Source organism: Coffea arabica, chromosome 3c, assembly GCF_036785885.1.
Source record: "Coffea arabica cultivar ET-39 chromosome 3c, Coffea Arabica ET-39 HiFi, whole genome shotgun sequence".
NCBI lineage: Eukaryota > Viridiplantae > Streptophyta > Magnoliopsida > Gentianales > Rubiaceae > Coffea > Coffea arabica.
Genome location: NC_092314.1, coordinates 35332443 through 35349439, shown reverse-complemented (window position 1 = coordinate 35349439; position 16997 = coordinate 35332443). Strand labels below are relative to the sequence as shown.

The 16997-nt window shown below is 36.9% G+C and overlaps 3 long non-coding RNA genes across 5 annotated transcripts; 2 read left to right on the top strand and 1 right to left on the bottom strand.

The window, feature by feature from the left end:
* LOC140038120 (uncharacterized) lies at positions 1–2328 on the bottom strand. Its single transcript, XR_011841936.1, has 3 exons — positions 2116–2328; positions 931–993; positions 1–161 (listed from the first exon to the last, which is right to left on the bottom strand). It is a non-coding gene; the product is annotated as an uncharacterized lncRNA (long non-coding RNA).
* Positions 2329–6474: 4146 nt separating this feature from the next.
* LOC113735066 (uncharacterized) lies at positions 6475–13673 on the top strand. Of its 3 annotated transcripts, none has more exons than XR_011841935.1 (5): positions 6475–6506; positions 12341–12857; positions 13140–13264; positions 13394–13442; positions 13621–13673. It is a non-coding gene; the product is annotated as an uncharacterized lncRNA (long non-coding RNA). The 3 variants fall into 3 exon arrangements; XR_011841934.1 differs by having other exon boundaries at positions 13364–13442; XR_011841933.1 differs by lacking the exon at positions 13394–13442.
* Position 13674: 1 nt separating this feature from the next.
* On the top strand, positions 13675–14462 carry LOC140038119 (uncharacterized). Its single transcript, XR_011841932.1, has 3 exons — positions 13675–13750; positions 14095–14215; positions 14300–14462. It is a non-coding gene; the product is annotated as an uncharacterized lncRNA (long non-coding RNA).
* Positions 14463–16997: the final 2535 nt, after the last annotated feature.

Here is a 16997-nt window from a genome sequence, read left to right as displayed (position 1 = left end):
TAGCCACAATCCTTAGGTAATAGCATTAACTATTACAACCATAATATTTCAAATACAAATGAAATCTACACTTCTAAATGTCCAAAAGTCAATCAGGAAATCACACTAACTCTAGACAAAAGTTAGCTAGTTTGGCGCCTCCAATTTTTCACTTCAAATTCCTGTTAAGCAATAACAACTTAAAGGGATGAGTGGACGCACAGTGAGGCCAAGATATCAAGCAAACAAGTAGAATAAGTATCATAATTCAACTCAAATAGCACATATACAGAATAACAACAATAGTTTTACGTAAAGCTACAAAAGGACTAAAACACATTCATTAAAAGGATACAGGAGCTCTCAAGAGCTAATCCACAAGCTTGCCATTTTACGATCTTGGATGTCATCTCTTTTGTTGACACTCTGTCAACCATGCAAATAACAAGTCTGTAGAATTCACTTTACATGAATCCCTATCCATCTTTCACCCTCTACCGAGCCCGAATGTCAAATAGAAATAGTAATAGTAATACTCAAGTATACCCAAGCAAGAACAAGTATGGCCGATGAGATAACACTCCAATCGACTTAATCAAGATAGAGGTACTGAGATGGGATGAGAGGTTCGGATTGAGTGTGGTACATGCTGCCGCTCAACACTAGGGTCGACAAGATAACACTCCAACCGACTTAATCAAGATAGAAGTACTGAGATGCGATGAGAGGCTCGGATTGAGTGTGGTACATGTTGCCGTTCAACACTTATAAGTCAAGCACAAGCACAAACACAAATACAGGTCAATCAAGTTCAAGAGAGCACAAAATCATTCAAGAAGGGGAGGACGCGTCCAATAAAGTATACCCCCGCCTCATCAAGTTTCATATTCAACACATAACACGTGGTATCATTCAAATCAAGATATCAAAAAACATGTACTTGACACTCACCAATTTAAGCAAAATAACATCAAAAGTTTGCTCCCGAGTTATGCCTTTGATCACCAATAAATCCTAAGAACAACCAAGATAAAGTATTATAGTTCAATCGTTCAAAATTTATGTGAACCAAAGAAAATCAAGTAACTACTAGTGCAATGATGCAAATATGGTTTTGAAGTAGAAAGAGAACATGTAGATTCAAGGGATATGAGTAACCAAGAATTTTCTTATTCCAATCATAAAACAAAACTCAAAATGGTTTAAAAACCTCTAACTTGAAGTTAGAAGTGAAAGTAAGAATAGTTTTAAGAAAACAAAATTTTCCTAACTTTACGCGATGCTATTTAAAAAATCTTATCTGAAGGTTCTTAAGTTCAAAATTTATAAACTTTATACCGTTCAGAAATAGATTCAAAGGGTTACAATTTCTCAGAAGACATTTTTACAAGATTCTGTCCATAAATCAGTCAAAATGCAATCTCAAGCGACTGCTTTATCCAGTTGAAAGACAAAACAGGAATGAAAATTCAGTCAATTTTGAAAAATCATACATATTCATAGGAGTTGAGAACAATAATTCAGTAGAAAGTACTCTGAATCTAGTTTCAAATGCAATAAGCAGAACTCAATTTGGATTTTTCTATACCAAGATATGATAGATTTCCCGAAACTGCTCAGAGTCTCCTGCGGAAAATTTTCAGCTATGGTTTTTGGTCAAAATGTGAGGTTTAAGCCACTTAAAATACATATTTTTAATCAAATTTCAGCACACACTTGTAGGCTAAAGTAGTATAAAGGATTTTGAACAAAACCAAGTTTAGAATCATGATAAAAATTTCGAAATCTAGGCCGCAACTTCAACCCTTCCATTTGGTCAGCAACCAGAAATTTTTCTTTGAAGTTTTCCAACTTTCCTCCAACTAATTGTCCCAAGTTCAACCAACCATACTGAGCAAATCCATAAAGTTTCATCTCCAACATAACCATAGACACATATGTGGCTATAATCATAACAAGAAACCATCATAATCATACCATAATCATAAACATAATTAAACCCTAGAACTCGAGTATGAAAGATAAGCATCATCAACTTGAAAACTATCGAGATTCACCACCAAATCATGTTTTTATCCAACAATTAACCTTTTTTTCAACATAAGACAAAGAAAGAAGGTTAAACTAGTATTTTACCTCTTTTGTTTTTTAACCAAGATGAATTTCCAACCACCAAATCCTCTCCTCTCCAAGTTTAAGCCAAAATGGATGAAAAACCCTAAGTTACGTTCTTCTTTTTCCCCCAAAATCCAAGTAAGGTTGAAACTAAAATTTGGTAAAGTTTTTCCTCCCTTTTTTCTCTTAACTCGCTGTCTCTCTCTCTCTCTCTCTCTCTTAAGTTTGTTTTGTTTGGTTTCAAGACATGAAAGGAAAGATGAAATGGTTGAAAAGCTTAGACAAAGGTCAACGAAAGAAGCTTAGCTCTCTTATGACGACACATGTCACTTCTAGTAGTTTCTTATTGCACCAAACTCCCTTTTTTTTAAAGTTCCTTTCACATCTCACTAAAAAGGAAAAAGTTCATTTTTACCCCACATACTAATTTTTACATGTAAAATTAGCAAAATTTCTAGGTTTTCACACTTGTACTTTCAATTATTTTCCCCATTAGATCATTAAACTTTGAAACACTCATTTTCTTGTCATACAATTTGAAAGAGCTGCATGACTTGTCAAATGACTCTAGTCAGTAAGTAAATATCTAAATTTGAAGGTAATCACTTCAAGCATTCCTAAAATCTAGAGGTGTCAAACTAGGTGTTTTGGGTAGTTTGGGTTGGTTAAAATGGGTAATGGATATAAGTGAGTTAACACATTTATATCCATTTAATTAGATGGGTATAAATGGGTAAGTCAAAAAATGAATTGGGTAACCCAATTATCAATTTATAACCTATTTATTTTAACTTTTTGTAAACTCATTTAAATTCATTTTTACAAACTAAGTTATCAATTTGTACCATCCTTTGTACCCATCATTTGTTTTAAATATTTACTTATAATGCTCAATAAGTCTAACATAAAAATTGAATTCTATGTCGCAAAATTACATACTATTTAATAATTGAATAATAAGAATATAAAAATTTGAACTAAGTACTATAAATCTAACATAAAAACTTAATTCAAAATTTTTGAACCTCTAGCATTTTTTCGTGTGTAAATTTAAAATTTTATTTTAGAAAGGTAGGAAAAGAGGCTAAAACTTGTCATAAATTGATAATGCTGAAAAATGAGCCAGATAACAAACTAGGAGATAATAAAATGATAAGATAAAACTAACAAATAATGATAATAATAATAATAATAATGAAATAAAAGTAGTTAATATCATGATAAAATGAAAAATCTAAAAAAAAGGGTGGGGAAGAGAGAAGGCATGGGGGAAGACAACTTTAAATGGGTTAATTGAGTTTGATGAATTACCCAATAATACCCATATTATTGGGTAACTCATTTATACGTATATACAAAAATTTAAGATACCCATATCTATCTATGCATGGGCGGGTATGGATAAATTTAGTTAAATGAGTTTATTTACCACCTATACTAAAACCCAACGTGGAAGAATGTTCTTGATAATTAAGTTGGTATGGCAACTTGAAAGCCTGAAATTGCACTCTTTTAAACTCCTAAGCAAAATCCTTTTTGCATGTTTTGCTATCTCTTCTAGCTGTCCTTTTTTATCTGACCAAGATCCGACCCGAAACCCAAATCCAATGACCAAGTCCACCTTCTTCACTTTTGGTTCGGTAAAGGCTAGATCATATCATAGCAAGCATACAACATACCAGTTCAATGCAGTTGATGAACTCTCCTGTAAATTAAATTATCTCCTCATACAAACACAAAATGAAAAAACAAAAAATAAGGTAAAATTGTTAGTTAAATATCAAGAATCTGGATGAAATGCTTAATTAACAACAATCTGTCAAAATTCAATTGTTCAAAATGGAAATTGAAGAATAAAAATATTACTTGAACTGAATAAGATTTTTATTTATCTGCCTATTATAAGGTTCTCTTCGCCTCCCCATCCAATGTCATTGCAAGGATATAGTTGTTTCACTTCTCCTACTTTAACTCTATTCAATTTACATAAAACATTTAGAAAATTTATTTGATCATTTAAGCATAAAGCCATTAGGGACTTAGTTGTGCATAGGCTAACTATAGCAAAATCATAATCTTCAACTAAGTTGTGTTAACGAACTACCAATAAAATCGGCTCCATTTTTGTTAGATTTTCTTAATTGGAAAAATGTAAAAGTTAAGACTTGTAACTTTTTACGTAATCCATGAGGCTTTTCAAGTAGCCACAATATCTAAATTTTTTTTTTTTAAAAAAAAAGGGAATCCCGCAAAAGATTTTATCGTCAATGGTTTGAACCACCAATTTTAACATCTTATGACAGTTATATTAATAGTTTCAATCTTTTAAATTTTTAACTATTCAGTGGGAGAAATGAAAAAAAAACTTCTTCAAAATTTTCTGGCTACAAATCTAGCTCTGGTGAAAATTTTTTCAAAAAAATTCAGTGCCACTTAATTAATTCAAATGTTTAATTTTTGGTTATCAAATGCGTCTGAACTTGTTAAGATCTGAATCCATTAAATTTAAGTGCTGAATTGAATTATCAAACAAGGCCTTAGTACCAACTCAGCCAAGGGCTTTAAATAATTTTTAATATGTTCTTTGCCTTTCTTTTGTGTTGAGTCTATTGGCACAGAACCAATTTGTTTCACCTGCAAATCAGACAATAATGGTTAACTTCCTGTGCACCACTTCCCATCACACAAGCAGTTTCCTATGTATTAAACCATATGAGCACACATAGAACTAACAACAAACTATTGTTAACTTTGGAAGTATTGTATATAAAGTATTAACTTTGGAAGTATTGTATATAAAGTACTTTATATAAAGTGGGAATGGAGCTTGGGTTCTTCCTGGTCTTTCGTCCTCCAACTCTTGTGCAAATCACGTGGCCTGCATCCCATTCTTTCTCTTAAAGTTTGTTGCTGCCTTTTTTGTCCTCCGTCATCATGCACTATTAGTCATCCGTCATCATGCAGTATCTATCTTCTATTTTTTCCCCCTCAATTCAGATTGGTTACTAACCATTATTTGCTTCTTTTTATTACCCCTGCTGTTTTTATTACCCCTTCTTTTATTATATATATACCTATACTCTATTTAGTCTTTTTTGCTCTAAATTCTTATCCCTATATTATTTCGGTATCTAGTATTTGCTTCTTTTTTATATAGTGCCCATGGTTTTTTTCTCTCCTCCTTTCAAATAAATATTTGGTACATTTTTTAAACAATTTTTTCTTTATCCCCTATTTAATATTACTTGCTCTGTTGTTATTTCTACCTGACTATCTTTTTCCCCTTTTGCTCAAATCTTTTTTTCTTCTTATTCTCTATTTAACATTCTACACTTTTTTCCATATTATTATATTGTATATGACATACGTATCTTCTATTTAGTCTATATTTTTTTTTCTCAATTCTTTTCAGTATATTTTTTCGCTATCCAATATTTGCTTCTTTTTTATATACTACCCATGCTTTTTCCCTTTTTCTCTCCTCCTTTGAAATCAATATTTAGTCCAGCTTTTTTTCCTTATTATACTGCTAATACAAATGCTGGATTAGTATACCAACTAAGCAGACCATTAATAATCGCGCCATTAAAAGCAGACGCCTTCCTGTTCTCTACCATTGGTCAGCGGATTCCCCTCTCAGCATACGCAGCCAACAATCCATTAATTTTTATCGGCTCCATGCAAAAAAATGCACGTCTTCGGCCATGCTTTCCCGGGTTCCGGTGCATGCAAGAGAAGCCAGGTAATCATTTCAGCTTCTTTCCCTTGCATTTCAACTTCCTTTTCTTCTTCCTTTACTTCATTTTGTTCCTTGCTTCCACTTCTTCTTACTCGCGCTTTTCTTCTCCTCTGTTTCCTCCTACGCCTTTCTTCAATCAGTGTTCCTGCTATTTTTCTGCTGCTCGCTGTTACATCTGCTGTAAGTGCTGCTCCAGTTTCACTGTCCCTAATCCTGTACTAATCTTTATGTTTTTTCCTTTTGTTTTACTTTTTCCCCCCCAATTCCTTCTACTTATCCTGCTAATCCTGCTTACAGCTTTATTCTGCCTGTCCATGCTATTATTATTCGTCTTGCATTTTTTTAACTGCTGTACACTTCTGTTTGTTCTAACGTTTTCACTTTCATTGCATTTTTTCCCTCTTATTTTTTAGCTCACGGCTTAACTTTAGCTGCTACCCACCATTTTTTGCCCTCTGTTCCTTTTTTTGGTGTCGGCTTCGTGCTCGTACATTGTGTCTGCACTCTATCCATCGTTTGCTTTCTTGGTCATGTTCGTTTTTCCTTTTTTTGTTATTGCTTCTACGCTTTGCACTGTTGTGATGCTTATTGCTTTTTCCCCTGTCCACTCTTAAACCTCCCAGATTTTGCCGTCTGCAACTTGCTACTGCTTTCCCTTGTTTCAGCGGATAAGGTACTTACCATTCTTCCTGTAGTCCAGTCACTGTCCTTGCTAATCCATTAATCTCTGTGCTTCTCCTTTTATCGACCAATGATTTGCTACTTTTCCCTCCATTTTTTTATATGCCCCGTTATCTTCTTTTCCTTTTACTTCCTGTCTAATGTACCTACTCTGCGGTTGGAAATGCCTGTAAACCATTCATGTAGTTCTCTCGCCTGTCTCGTATCATATTGCATCATGGATAGAAATGCGAAACGCCGAAAACGTTATGCAGAAATGCCCCCAGAAAGAAAGGAGAAGCTTTTACGCTGCCAACGGGCAGCTAGCGCGCGTCGTTACGCACAAATGCCACAGGAAAAGAAGGATGATCTTTTACGCCGTCACAGAGAGGCAAATGCTTCAAAGAAGAAAAACATTCCCCCTTCTGTCTCTGATTCTGTGCCAAACTCCGGCATTTCTAACAGAAAACGTCCAGCTTCCACTCCTCAAACTCCATTAGCTCCTGCAGGAACAGTCCTTAGCATTCCTGTTACTTCTGTGCACTCTGCTTCTAATCAGAGTACTGATCTTCTGAGCAGTGATGCGTTAGCAGGTGGAACTCCATATTCTTTAGGAGTTCAGTCAGAAAACGTGTTACCAGGTGTTGAACTAACGCACCTTCTCAGCTCTACAGTTGCTCCATTGGAAAGTGACCAGCATGCTTCCTCTTCTGTTGCCGCAAGTTCCATTCCGTCTGGTTTTCGACAAGGTAGCACTTAACTTTAGTTTTCAGCTTTGCGGCCTTAGTGCCCTTTTCTCATTGTTTATTCCTATTTCTCTCTGCCATTTGCTATTGCAGATTGAACCGTTAAGCTTCTTCTTTTTCCCTCCTGCTTTGTTTTTAAAAAACGCCTCCTGATTGTCTATCTGCCTGTTTTCCCTTCGTCATCTGCATTCGTTTTGTTCATCCCTTATAATTGTAATTGTCTTGCTAGATTCGCATTACTCCCTTCGCCATCCTAATTGTCTTGCTTTCTCCCTTAGCTACAAGCTGTCCCCATCTTCTTACTTTTAAAAAAATATCTTACCTTGTTTTCACTCACAGGGAATGCAGCTTGCTGTGACATTGTCACGGTATGCTCCTGTGTCTACAAAAAACCTGCAGCTCAGTTTGCAGTCTAATTGTGTCCATTTAAATCTCTTATTATTGCCTTTTCACCTTTAGTTCTTGTCCAGCGTATCCATAAAACAGAGACATCAAAACTCTGCCCTTTGTTCCAGGTCAGCCGCGAATATCTAGGAAACCTATTCTCCCTCGCTTAGCCAGGATTCCAGATCATTCTTTGATTCTCCCTGATTCTCCGAATTGCCAGTATTGTGGAGCTATACGGTTCCATTTAGAACCTCCTAATTTCTGCTGTTCAAGGGGGGAAGTTTCACTGGTCACTGCAGCAATGCCTTATGATCTTCGTCGCCTCTTTATTGGCGATGATGAAGAATGTGACCATTTCAGGAAAAATGCTCGTACGTACAACAACAATGTTTCTTTCACTACTTTTGCTGCAAAGTATGATCCAGAATTGACGAAGAATAAGCATGGTGTTTATACGTTTCGTGTACAAGGCCAGGTTTATCACTTCCTCGATGGTTTGGTATCACATCGTCATAAACCATCGGGTATTCAGTTATACTTTTTTGATACCGATGAGGAGCTTGCCAGGAGACTTGATGCTTCCTCTCGGCTCCGCGCAGACACTCTTAAATTGCTTATGCGCATTTTAGCTGCCAATCCCTATGCCAAATTTTTTAAAGATTTGCGTCATGTTCCTGATCTCGAGCGCCATAGAATTGTTCTTAATTGCAATCCTGCTCTTGATCAGCGTTTGTATAATCTTCCATCCGCTTCTCAAGTAGCCGCTATATGGACCGAGACTGATGATGAATCAGTTGATAAGTCAGTTCATATTCAGGTTTATAGTCACTCCGATCAGAGTCATATGATTAAGCATTACTATGCTTGCTATGACTCTTTACAGTATCCTTTATTATTTCCTCGTGGTGAGTCTGGATGGCACCATGGAATCCAAAGGATTACGTGCGAAAATAGGAAAAGATCCCGTCCTGTTTGTGAAGCTGATATTGCTATTGATCCAGCATCTATCGGTAGTCCATCTGATTTGATTAATCTGGAACAAAGAGGCAAGTATAAACTTAGTTTCTTAGAGGCATGGTCATATTTTTCAAACATATTGTCTATTTCTCCATGTTGTTAATACGTAGTTCCATTTTGTTTCAGCCGCTGATCGTGGCAAGAAACAGAAAACTAACGTCACTGCTAGGGAATACTACTGTTATAGGTTTCAGATGAGACATGATGATGAGTCCATGTTGTTACATGCGCTGAGATTGTTGCAGCAGTATGTTGTTGATATCTACGTTAAGATAGAGACATCTAGGCTTGAATTCCACCGGAAAAAACAGAATACCATACGGACTGAAGCTCTTCAAGGAATAATGGATAGTGTCTCTTTAGGCCAAACGTTAGGTTCTAAAGTTGGCCGGCGAATATATTTACCAGCTACTTTTCTCGGAGGCCCGCGGGATATGAGGCGTAGATATCTTGATGCAATGGCTCTGGTCCAGAAATATGGAAAACCTGACATTTTCTTGACCATGACATGCAATCCCCTGTGGCCAGAAATTAAGGCACATTTAAAGTACAAAGAGAAACCTCAGGACAGGCCTGATCTTTTAGCTAGAGTGTTCAGGGCAAAGTTTGAAATCCTGAAAACAGAGTTGGTTACAAAGAAATTATTTGGAGTCGTTGCAGCATATGTTTATGTTATTGAATTCCAAAAAAGAGGCTTCCCTCATGCTCACCTACTGCTTATATTGAAACCGCAGTTTAAACCTCTTAATCCAGAGGCCTATGATAAAATTGTTTCTGCTGAACTGCCTGATCGTCAAGAACATCCTCATCTTTATTCTCTAGTTGTAAGGCACATGATTCACGGCCCTTGTGGAAAAATGAACAAAAACAGCCCTTGTATGAAAAACGGTGTTTGCAAAAGTCACTATCCAAAAGGGTATTCTGAACATACGACTCACGGCGAGGATAGCTATCCGAATTATCGTAGGCGAGACGATGGCAAGAAAATCCGAGTCAAAGGCTATGATTTGGATAATAGGTGGGTCATCCCGTATACTCCGTACTTGCTAGCTCTGATTGATTGTCACATCAATGTCGAAATCTGTTCAACCATCAAATTAGTCAAGTATTTATACAAATACATATTTAAAGGCCATGACCTTGTCAACTTCCACATCATAGCTGATGAAACACCTCAGGATATCGATGAGATCAAGGAATTTCAGCGAGGTCGTTGGGTTTCTCCTCCAGAAGCTTTGTGGCGGATTTATGCATTTCGCTTGAATGAAATGACCCCTGCTGTTTACAGTCTTCAGGTTCATCTTCCTGGTCACCAATATGTTTCCTTCAATCAGGATTCTGATCTTTCACAACTCTTAGAGAAAATTGACTTCTCCAGAACTATGTTAACTGAGTTCTTTAGAATGAACCGTGTAAACAAAAAAGCTCAGAGCCTCAGATGTTTGTATAGAGATTTTGCTCAGCACTTTGTGTGGACACCTGCTACGAGAAAGTGGACAGAAAGAAGTAAGCATAAGGTTATTGGCAGGTTAGTCACTGTCAAACCAAGCGAAGGGGATAGGTATTATTTAAGACTTCTTCTCTCACATGTTCGCGCTCCTACATCCTTTGATGACTTGTTGACAGTTAATGGATGTAAAATGAATTCGTTTAGAGAGGCTGCTTTAGAGCTTGGCCTCTTAGAATCTGATTCCTATATTGAGGCAACACTTGAAGAAGCTGCTGGTTTTCAGATGCCTTCTTCGCTTAGATTTTTATTTGCTACTTTGCTTTTGCATTGTGCTCCAACAAATCCAAGTCTTTTGTGGGAAAAATTTGAAATGGAGCTTTCTAGAGACTTCGCACGAGCGCAGGTACAGACTCATTGTTCAGCTGCTGAAGTAAGGCGGAAAGTTCTGTTTGATATTAACAAATCGCTCCAGCATATGGGGAGGCATATCAGTGAGTATAAGTTGGTTACAGATTCTATTACTCTCAGCTGTCATGAAAGCATGACCAAGGAAGTAGACAGTGAAATGAATATTGTGGTGTCGTCGGAAGATCTCTTGATAACTTCTAAGTTAAATGCAGAGCAAAAACATGCTTATGATTTGATATTGCAGTCTGTTTTTTCGTCCAAAGGCCAGAGTTTTTTCATTGATGGTCCAGGGGGGACCGGAAAAACGTTTTTGTATCGCTCTCTTCTTGCGACACTTAGATCGCAGGGATATATTGCGATAGCTGTAGCAACTTCAGGAGTTGCAGCATCACTTCTTCCTGGAGGAAAGACTGCTCACTCCAGATTTAAAATTCCGTTGGACTTTTCCAGAAATAAAACGTGTCAGTTGAGCAAGCAGAGCAGCATGGCACAGTTAATCATTGAATGTAAGTTATTCTTGTGGGATGAAGCATCAATGGCAAAAAGAGACACTATTCAAGCATTTGACGAATTGTTGAAAGATCTAATGGAGACTAGCGATCCTTTTGGAGGTAAAGTTGTAGTTTTTGGGGGCGATTTTCGCCAAACTCTCCCCGTTATTCAAGGAGCTACCAAGGACCAGCTAATTCAGGCTAGCCTCCTGCATTCTTCATTATGGTCTTGTATGCACAAAATAAAGCTAAAACACAACATGAGGGCTGTCTTAGATCCTGCCTTTTCGCGATTCTTGCTCGCTGTTGGGGAAGGTGCAGAACCTGTTGATGCAGATAACCAGATTTGCTTACCAGGTCATATGGTTATACCATTCCACAATATAAAAGATTCTTTAGACAGGTCCTCTCCATTTCCTGTGCTTCATCGCACATTCCTGTCCTTTTTCATCTGTATTACTTCGTTTATCTTTCACAGATTTCTAACAAAAAAAAATTTCGCCCAGGCTGATAGCTTACACGTTTCCAGATTTGAATCTCTACTCATCTAATCCGTATGAGATGATCAGTAGATGTATTTTAACCCCAAAAAACACCTCTGTTGAAGACATCAATGAAATGATGATTCAGAGGTTTCCTGGACAGCTTTTTACTTATACAAGCTCTGACCAAACTGTTGATCAGAGATTCCAGGCAGATTATGAGGACTTTTTGAATTCTCAAAATCCAAAGGGTCTTCCTCCACACAAGCTCATGCTAAAAGAAAGCTGTCCCTTAATCTTGCTCAGAAATCTAAATCCAGCTGAAGGATTGTGCAATGGCACAAGACTTATTTGTCGGCAGCTAAGACGGCACACTATCTGTGCTGAGATAGCTTTTGGTCAGTATAAAGGGAAAAAGATTTTCATTCCCAGAATCCCATTGCAGACACCTGATAATGAAAAAAATGGGATTCCATTCATCAGAAGACAATTTCCAGTTCGCCTTTGTTTTGCAATGACAATTAACAAGGCTCAAGGCCAAACTCTTGACTATGTTGGTGTATATCTAAAGGAGCCCGTATTTTCTCATGGCCAACTATACGTTGCCTTGTCCAGAGCAAAGACTGCTGATGCAGTTAAAGTCCTCATACTTCCAGGAACTTTTGCTGAAATCAAAACTGACTGCAAAACAAGAAATATTGTGTTTGATGAAATATTGCAGTTGTCTAATTGATCACTTGCACTGTTCGTAGGTAGCTTGCACATTTAAATGTTTTTAGCTTTTGTTTTCAGAACTTATACTTTGATTTTACCTTCCAAACTGAAATCCCTTGCTTATTTACTCTTATTATTGCTAACGAGTGCAGGATGTGCACTATATTATCTATCAATGATGTTGAGGTCGGTATGGAGAAATGGACAGCAAAGGTCACTGTCCAGGAGAAACAGCAAGTTACCTCATCACTTAGCACACCAACTAGGAAACAGAAGTTTATCTTCATTGATTCTGAGGTATTCAGTGCACTTGACCTTCTATTCTCAAAATCTTATGTGATAAACTTAGGACTTTAAACGCTGCTCATTTGTCGACCATCATAATATTTCTTTTCCAGGGATCAAAGGTTGAAGGCATCATATTTAATGCTGATATTGCTATAATGAGCCCTAGAATAGAGGTTTACAAAAAATACCTCATCTCCAATGCTCAGGTCAAAAGAATCCCTGAAAACTTTAGAACCACTGAGCTAGCAGTCCAATGGATAATCACCAGTCGAACAATTATTGAAGAGATTGTAGACAATGAGGATGTTATGGCTGCAAAGTTTACGTATACCAACTTTACGGACTTGGCACAGTACATGGACCGCAAGGACATTTCTGTTGGTCAGTAGCTTTCTTTTTAACCATACTGATGTACCTTGGTTATTATATGCTTTAAGTCTTATTTTTTGAATTCCTCTCACTAGATATTATGGGAATTGTTATTGCTGCTTTGGATGAAAAAACTGTCACCGTAAATTCAAAGGAAGCACGAGTCCAAAAACTAGTTCTTGTTAATGAAGAGTAAGGAATCTTTGCTTTTGTATACAATGACTATCTGGTGTTGCAAATTGCAGCCTTTTCCAAACAAAAAAATTAATAGTTTTTCTGTTTCAAATATGTCAGATTGCAGACACTTATGCTGTCTATGTGGAATGCTTTTATTGACAATGAAGGCTCCAAGATTATTTCGGAAATTCAGAACTATCCTGTTCTTATTGGAAGAAGGCTAAAGGTTCAAAATTATAATGGTGAGTATAACAGTTGCCGGTTACATGTTTTGCCATCTAACCTTTTCCATCTGTTCATTTTTTCAAATCACATGTTGCTTCCCCTTTTCTTTTTTTAAGGAGTGGCTCTTTCTACTTGGTTTGATTCAGCAATTCTTGTGAATCCACCTGTCCAAGAAGCAAGGGAACTCAAGAACTGGTTCTGCTCTTATAGTTTTCAGTATTTGTTGCTTATGGACTTTATATACATTATCTGTTTCTTGACAATCAGAGATACTTACGAGCTGGTGCCACTCTTTTATTTTTCAACCTCGAGTACGCAATAAAAAAATGCTCTTTTCCCTGCTTGCCTTACCATTTTAATAACCTATACACAGGGCAAGTAGAAATGCCAAATGCCTTGCAGACATTGTTGCAAAGAGAACATACAGTCGATACAATCCTGATCTCTCTTTCCAAGCAGATCAAAAAATTACTGATATATCAAATATCAGCTCAAAACACAAGGTACTGTCTTGATTGCAGCATTATCAGTGGATTTCAGCCTTCAAATAGTTTGACTAATTCATATACTAGCTTTATTCTCAGAATGTGTGGGTGAAAGCATCATTCTCATTTGATCACATTTTTCAAAAATTTTGGTACATGGGGTGTGAAAATTGCTTCCGCTCCACGTCTGCTGACTATGGTGTCTTGTTCATGTGTAATACTTGTAAACAAAAGCACAAGTCTGAACCAAGGTCTGACCATCATTACTTTATTTGTTTCTTATCATTTCTTCTGCTACTGCTCATTACATTATCATTTCTTTTCCTCTGTTGTGCCTTATATAAAACTTGCATATTTAATAGGTGTAAATTTGATGTTGACCTCTCTGATGACACCGGAACAGTCACAGCCACAATGTTTGGCGATTTAGCTGAGAAACTGCTAACGTTCACAGCAAAAGAAGCAATGGAGCATTATTTTCAGGTTTACTCTTACCATGCCGCGTCAGCACATATGTATGTGTATTTATGTATATGTATATAAATTCTTTTGTTTTGTCCACTGCAGAATATGGTGTTACCACTTGAGGTTCTGCATGAAGACCTAAAATCCAAGAAATTCCTTGCGTACATTAGACCTGTACAGGTTCCCTTGGCTGATGCAAAACAACGTTTCACAATGGTATACTGCAAGGAAGCTTCTGATGAACAAGTTTCTGTTACAGGCTCCAGTGAACAGGCCTTTACTTGTCCTTCATCAAGTTATAGCCTTTACTTAATCATCTTTGTTTCACATGTGCATGAATAGACCTATTTGTTTTTCTATAGAAGAGGCATCTTACTGAATCAGGTATGGTTACTACTTTTCAGCAGGCGGAACGTCTTCTTCAAAAGCTAAAGTTTGTCTTCTTCAAAAATTTGACGAGTCAGATGAGCAGAGGCAATTAAGCTCTGAAGCTCTTCAGACCAGCCCCAAGAAAAAAGCTAGACAAGCTTAGAATTGTTTCCTTTCCAAGCAAACTATCTTTTTTCCTGCGTTGGCTCCTAGGTGCCTTTTTGTGTGGTGAAGGACACCAAGTCTCAACATTTTTAAGACCACTATCATGCTACTGATATGCCTTGCAAATGCTCAGGGATTTTCATGATTCTGAACTTTGTATTTCTACACACTCTTACGTTTTGCCTGTTAATTTGCATGCCTTTTGCAACTTAATTTGAAAACGCCATAATCTATAATGTTACCACATCAAGTACAATAATCGCTATAATCATCCTGTACCATTCATTTTGTTTGGAATTAGCATTGACTGCCAGCAGCAAAGAACGTTCCACTCTCCAGTGCATTTATCAAAGCTTTTACCTTTCCAATTCATTCCTTCTGGAACAATGTGTGATGACTTAACTGTTGCCTTCAAACATCAAACCACGCTGCATCTTTCCAAGACTGCCTTTTCTGCATCCATTACTGATCCTACAGCTATTAGTTCAGCCACTTTAAATAAATTCACTGGTTACCAGATACTCTTACAGGCCAATTAATGCTATCTGTTCATGTTATGAAGGCCCTATATATATATTTGCCAAGAACAACCTTCTAAAATATTCAGCCTCAAAAGCTAATTACACTTATAACAACCAAGTATGGAGTTCTCTGAAAGCGTTGAATCCTCCAGTCTTCCGCCAAATATTACCGGCAGCATGGAATGCTGCTTCTTCTTTAGGAGTAGCGGTTCTAAGCAGGTACTTTTGATTCTGTATAGTTTTTTTCCTCATGACATGTGCCTTCTTTAACGATAACCAAAGTTTTTCAAAATAATTAGATATTCCCTGCTCAATTTCTGCTGCTTCTAAGAAACCATCAACAGCGTACAATAACTATTCGAGAAGGCTATAGAACATGGACTATCAGCATTTTAGAAACTTGGTTTGGAGAAGGTTGGCAAGACTTCTGCGAGAATAATATCATCCATGAAGACGACACAATGTTCCTTCGACATTCCGGAAACTTGGTGTTCGACGTCCTCCATTACTCAGCAACAAAAACGCATGGCTACTTACCTTGGAGTCATCCACTACCTAGTTTGTTGGATGCTCCAGAACATGTTATCGCAAAAAGTTAGTTTTCTCATGCTTAAACACTTCCAAATTTTTAGCATTGTCCTTGTTTAATTTGCTAGCTTTGTACGCTTACCTTTTTTATGAAACACAGAACAAAGAATGCATTGTCAGAGAGTAGCATCAGCAATGAAACCAGATTTCGTTCAAGACATCGCTGATGGTCTATCATTCTATGAGATCTTCACTCAGGAAAACCAACATAATTTTGTAAGCTTCAGTTATCTCTTGTTTTATTTTTTCATTCGCTGCTTTCTTTCCCACTAATAACTTTTTCCTTTTGGTGAACAACAGAAAGTGCCCAAATTTGTATCCTTCTTCATACACGGTGACAGAACTCCTCTGGTCACCCTACGAACTGGAAACAAGACAATCACTGTTGGAATACGTCGGAGACGGTTTGCAACAAATTGGAACACATTTGCTTTTGAGCATCAGCTACAATTTGGCGACGCTTTAGTATTTATCCCTGAAACAAAGTCCTGCTATACTGTCCTCATCTTCGACAAGCGTGGAGTCGAAAAGTTGTTCCCCTGGTACAATAAGTTCTGCATCTTCTCTGATGCACCAACCAGTAAAACTTAGCCAACTTCTTTTACGTTTATTCCAGGAGAAACCTTGTCCTTCTTATATGTTCACTAAGCATGTGAATGCCAGCTTCTATTGTCTTTTATTTTTTCCATAGGGAATTTACCTTTGCAGTACGCAGATTTATTCCAACCATTCAGGGAATTGCAGCCAAATTAATGTTCTTTAATTCTATCAAATACAGGAAATTATTTTGCCTGCATGGAGTTATCTCTTCACTTTAAATGGCTACAATTTTTTATAAACTTGTTGCACTGACAGTGGGACAAATATTTAAGTTTATTATATTCTACTTTAATTATCCCCTTTTTAACTAATGCCAGGTTCTCCATTTCCTTAATTTATAATTGCATTCCGCTGCTCACCAAATCCCACGTAAGATGGCAACAAATAAATTTCTGCTAGCCTTTGGATTCTTGATTTAGATGGCTGTGTCATTTGAATTAATGGTTAGTGTATCCTTTTTTCCATCTTTTTAATTATCTCCCCTACACCACCTAATTTTTACTCAACATACTACAAATACAAATTACAGTACTTTATTAAATTCATGCTCTGTAACG